Raw genomic sequence first — 6,241 nt, 5'->3', positions numbered from 1 at the left:
TTTTCTCCCTGTAATCTTTCACACCCTGACTAATCCAGAATTTATTAACCTCCGCCTTGAATACACCAAATGGTCTGGCCTCCACAGCCACTTGTGACAACAAATTCGACAGATTCACCACCCTCTGGCTGAAGAAATTCCTCCTCATCTCCATTCTAAATGGATGTTCCTTTATTCTGAGGCTGTGTCCTCTGCTCTTAGCCTCCCACACTAAAGGAAACATCCTCTCTGCATCCTTTCTAACTAGATCTTTCAACACATATGTTTCAATGAGATTGAAACTTCTAAATTCTTCTTTATCCTTCTAAATTCTTCATCCTTCTAAATTCGAGTGAGTAAAGGCCCACAGCCATCAAAACACTCCTCATACAATAACTCTTCTTCCATTTCTGGAATCATTCTGACGAACCTCCTCTGAACTCTCCCCAATGCTAACACGTTCTTATTTGGGTCAGGGGCCCAAAACTGCTCACAATACTCCAATTGACACCTCACCAGTGCCTTATAAGCCCTTAGCATTACATCCTTGCTTTTATATTCTAGTCCTCTCGAAATGAATGCTAACATTGCATTTGCTTTCCTCACCACCAACTGAACCTGCAAGATAACCTTTAGGGAATCCCTTTGCACCTTGGATTTTTGAATTTTCTGCCCGATTAGAAAATAGTCTATGCTTTTGTTCTTTCTACCAAAGTGCCTGATCGTACACTTCCCAACACGGTATTCCATCTCCCATTTCTTTGCCCATTCTCCTAATCTGTCTAAATCCATCTGCAGCCTCTCTGCTTCCTCAATGCTACCTGTCCCTCAACCTATCTTCATATCAATCACAAACTTGGCCAGAAAGCCATCAATTCTGTCATCCAAATCTTTGACATGTAACATTAAAAGAAGCAGTCCCAACACCAATCCCTTCGGAACATCACAAGTCACTGTTGGTATTTCACTGTTGCTTTATGCTTGCTAAGGACTTCATGTTATAAGGGAGCGTTGGGGGCGGACCCAAGTGCAGGACACAGGCATGGGGACTTGAGACGGAGGCAGACTTGGCCATGACTGCAACACGAAGCTTTGACTGGACTTGCAACTCGGAACCAGGAACCTGGACTTGCAACTCGGAACCAGGAACCTGGACTTGCAACTCGGAACCAGGACTTGGATTTGACTTGAAACTTGGACTGGACTTGGACATGGAAAGACAAAACAATGACAATCCATTCAAGTAACGGCAAACGGCTCGCCTACTGAGCTGGATATGAGACGACAAAACAACGACAGTCCATTGGAGTCTCGGCTCGGAGAAGCTCAACGGCAGAATTCGCACCTTTGCCTTGGAGCGGCAGCAAACGGCTGGCAACTCAGCTGGACACGAAGATGACCGAATCCACAAAGCAACCCCGGGCACCGGAGCCGCTTAGAGCCCACAATGAACGGGGACCCAAATCTGGCATAACTTCACCTGCTCAGGCGACGGTCCAGCACCGAGTAGCTGTAAACCGGAACAATTACACTGCAGGTTCCAATGAGGATCAGGTGCCTTAATCAAGGCACCTGCTGGAACACGGGGAAAAGGAAATAACTGGAATGAGGAGTCCACGGACCGGACCGTGACACTTCCAGCAACAATTAAACAGAATCAGCATCAGGTTTAATATCACAGGTGTAGGTCGTGAAATTTGTTGTTTTGCGGCAGCAGTATGTTGCAATAGATAACAATAAAAATTATGATTTACAGTAACTATGTATATATAATTACATTATATGTTAAAAAAGAGAGGGGAAAATCATTGAGATAGTGTTCATGGGTTCATAGTCCATTCAGAAATCTGATAGCAGAAGGGAAGAAGCTGTTCCTGAAATATTGAGTACATGTCTTCAGGCTCCTCCTTAATGGTAGCAATGAGAAAAGCACATTCACTGGGTGATGGGGTCCTTAGTGATGGTTGCCACTTTTTTAAGGCATCACCTTTTGAAGGTGTCCTGGATGCTGGGAGGCTAGTGCCATGATGGAGCTGACTGAGTTTGCAACTTCCTGCAGCTTCTTTCTGATCCTGTGCAGTGTCCCCTCCATACCAGACGATGATGCTGCCGGTTAGAATGCTCTCCATGGTACTACTGTAGAAATTTGCGAGAGTCTTTGATGTCATACCAAGTCCCCTCAAACTCCTAATGAAATATAGCTGCTGTTATGCACCAATATGTTAGACCCAGGATAGATTCTCACAGATGCTGACATCAAGGAACTTGAAATTGCTCACCATTTCCACTTCTGATCCCTTAGTGAAGATTGGTGTGTGTTCCCTCGAATTCCCCTTCCTGAAGTCCACAATCAATTCCTTGGTCTTGCTGACGTCCAAGCGGTGTTTCCATGTCAAGTCAAGTTTATTTGTCATTCAACCATACACATGAATACAGCCAAATGTAACAGCACTCCCCGGGCCAAGGTGCAAAACACAGTCATACACAGCATGTGGCACATATAATTACATTAACAGTAAAATACAGTCTCGAAAACATAGCACAGCCCAAGCCTCTAAGTGTCAGTGTCATGGCCTGTAGATTGATGGTGCATGGGATGTTGTCAGGGAGCCACATTTCTGTAAGAACTAGAATGCAAAAGTCCTCATTATGTGCTGGTGCAGCCACGGACAAACTGTGCTGGCTGCCCTAGATATTAAAGTTGGAGGCTTAAGAGTCAAAGTAGTTCAGGCTTATATTGCAATGTATATTGTAGACGATAGGCGCTGCAGCCATTGTGTTGCTATGGAACTTAATGAATGTTTAGAGTGGTGGATGGGATCCCAGATGTCATGGAAAAACATCATCGATGAAGGAAATGAACATGGTTGAGCAGGGATTATAGACTTCCATCAATCACAACCATTTTCCTTTGTGCTACAGATAACTCCAACCACTGACGTGTTTTCCCTTCCCAACAAAAAAGACCCATGGCATTAAATTGCAGTAGAAAAATAGACGGGTTATACCCAGGAGCCTGGACAATATTTAATCTTTAATTAGCATCTCAGAAACAGATTGTCTTGCTATACTTGTATTAGACTCAGAGTTGTCCAGCACAGAAACTGGCCCTTTGGCCTACCCCAGCCATACCAACATTTCTGCCCATGTACACTAATCCCATTTGCCCACATTAGGACCATATGCATTACCTGGTTTACTTAACTGTCCATCAAAATGTCTCTTGAACATAGTGATTATATCTGATTCCACCACCTCACTCCAGGACATTATAGATTCAACCAATCTTTGTAAAACAAAATGTGCTCCTCGGATCCCCTTTAAACCTCCTTCCTCTCATCTTACATCTCTGCCCTCTTGTTTCTGATACCCCTACCACAGGAAAAAAGATTTTGACTAACTATCCTATCTATGCCTCCCATAAACATATACACGTGCTACTATCCTGAGCTCATGTAAGCATGGTATGAATGCAGTGAATTTATTTTCAGGTCTGGGCATTTACACAATCCAACAACACACAAATGATCAGGATTCTGGAATCGAATTTCACATTCTCTCATGGCGGGTTTTGATGTCTGGGTTTTTAATTCAGTCCCGCAGCCATGACCTAATTTTGCAAAGACTCTTTTCTTTCCCTCAAAGTTCTTCTTTCTCTTTTCCCAGAAAGAAGTATTTCAATGTGCTTCAGTCATCTTTAGTCCCTTATGTTTATAACAATATAATGAATAATTTGATTCCTTAAGGTTGCTATAGCCGGGGGTGGGGGGTGGTAGTGGGGTTAAGCTCCCTTTATCTACTAAATGCTCCCAATAGAGTGTGTTTCAAATAACACCCAAGTCCGGCTCCTGGCCTTCATGTGTGGCTTAGCTAATAGCCTGGTGGAACCATTTCTGCCTACAAGGGACAAAAGCGAGTTAGTGGCGCCCTAAAACCAGTTGCTTTGGGCAGATGGGGCTCGTCAGCTAGGAGGAGGAAAACTCCAGTGACAAACCTCTGCTGCCTTGCAGCTGTACCCACTCGTGGGGGAGGCTGTGGGAGTAAACCCAGAGGAAAAATCTGGAGGTGAAGTCCCTAGGACAGTCCTATGTTGAGCTGAACTCTAACTGGCAACTCCTGCGACGCCGCTGGTACCTAGGCATTTAGTTTGGAGTGCTTACTAACATTTGCTGCCATGCTTGAAGTTAATAGCAGTTTCCATAGCAAGTCAACTTTCACTGCCACGTCTGGCATTACATATACTGGTTAGCAATTGATCCAAATTCCAGAGAATCACTACATGAGAATGTTATCTCTCCATCAACATTGAAAACACCACTGTGATTTTCATGCACCACCAGAACTATTTAGTTGGTATCAGGGAGCAACTGGACAGGGGAAATTTACACTATTGACCAGTATTATGATTTTTGTTCTGAGTCCAATTGACTCTGTCTGCAGATTATTGTGGAACCTACCTAAGAATCCCAAATACTATCAGCACAGTGTACCAGATACCCAGTAGAACGCTATCTGGAGTTTATAAACAATAGGTTATCAATAATAATTGTTGTTTTAAAGCTGTTACTCCTGGGCTGCAAGATAGAGAGACAATGCCAGAAGATATCTATGACAGGCCCTTCAATATACAATGAACAACCTGTTTGAGCATCTCACAGCTCAGGTGCCGTCAATCTGCGCACTTTGAAAAATTTGACAGCTGGAGGTTAAGGACCCACATTATAGGCAGGATGTTTGAGAACAGGTCTGGAAAGGTGAAACACTCCAAAGAAATCAATTAAGATTTATGACTGTTGGACACTTTTCTAGGAGGGAAATGTGGCCTGACGGATCTCATGATGTAAACGTCAGTGTTTTTTTCACTGTAAAATTTTTACATCTATTTTAGATACAATCATGCCTCTGTGAAGGTCCTTAGAGTCTATTGTAGCAAGTGGTGATGAGAATGGAAACAAACACACTGGAACACAAATATGGAATTAAAACAATTGCTGTCAGAAGGCATCAGACTCAATCAGATTATTGTGAAAAAAGTGTAAACAGACTCAAAATTTTAACAGGAACAGTTACAAGTGCAGTCAACTCTTAGATTTCTTAACATACCAATTTTTCTCAGCAGGATTACCTTGTTTTAAGGTAAGATTTGAGTGTCCATACAATTATCTGTTCGGAATGTTAGATTCTAATTTCTTATAAATCACTTCCTATGTAGTTCAAAAGTTTAAGATCAAGTTGACTTGTCAATCAACCACACACAAGTACACAGCTAAATGAAACAGTATTCCTTCAGGACCACAGTGCGAAACACAGAACGTAAAGTCACGCACAGCACATGTAGTTACCATAGCACAGACAGTCACATACAACACATATTATTACCATAGCACGTATAGTCACAACAGCACATATAATTATGATAGCACATACAGTAACAAAATAATATTGGCACAGGGAAATCAGTTAACACGAGAAGTTAGCAACTCAAGCACATGGAATCCCAAGGAGACACAAAAGAGTGTAGGTGCTGGAATCTGTAGCAACAAACAATCCGCTGGAAGACCTCAGGGGACTGAGCAGCATCTGTGGGGAGAAAGGACCTGTTGACATTTCAGGTTAAAACTGGAAATGTCGAGAATTCCTTTCTTCCCATGGATGCTGACTGCTGAGTTCCTCCTGCCGATTGCTTGTTGCTCCAGATTCCAGCATCTGTAATCACCTCTATTTCCATTACTTTAGCCGTGTGAAGTGCAGGTACTTCTTTGTCTCTTACAAAGCCAAGTAGAGGCTTCCAACAGAAGGCTGGACATGAGCCCCAATCTCCCTTCACATTCCCATTCCTCCAGTTGATATCCTCCTGTCACCAACCATTAAATTAATAGATGAAATTAAAACCTTTAAACCAAGTTGTTTACTGACTCCCACCACAAATGCGAAAGACTTTTTTTTACAATATTTATATTCAGAAGAAAAAACAAGATGTACAGAGTGCAACACATAGATACATCTCAACATAAATTGTGTACATTCATATATTGTAATAAAATTGATCAAAATGTTATAGCATATCACATAAAGGTATACCACTCTGTAATCAAAAATTTAAAGATAGGTCATACATCATAAAAGAAATTTTTTATATAAAAAAGTCAACCCCCTACCAACTACCAAAGAAAAAAGCTGATGGATGATAATGGATAATTAGAAAAAAAACATATTCCCTTAAGAAGAGAAGATAGAAATATACATAAAAGTCTGTGCACTG

Source organism: Hemitrygon akajei, chromosome 4 (genome assembly GCF_048418815.1).
Source record: "Hemitrygon akajei chromosome 4, sHemAka1.3, whole genome shotgun sequence".
NCBI classification, from domain to species: Eukaryota; Metazoa; Chordata; class Chondrichthyes; order Myliobatiformes; family Dasyatidae; genus Hemitrygon; species Hemitrygon akajei.
Note: the sequence above shows the minus strand (reverse complement) of the source record.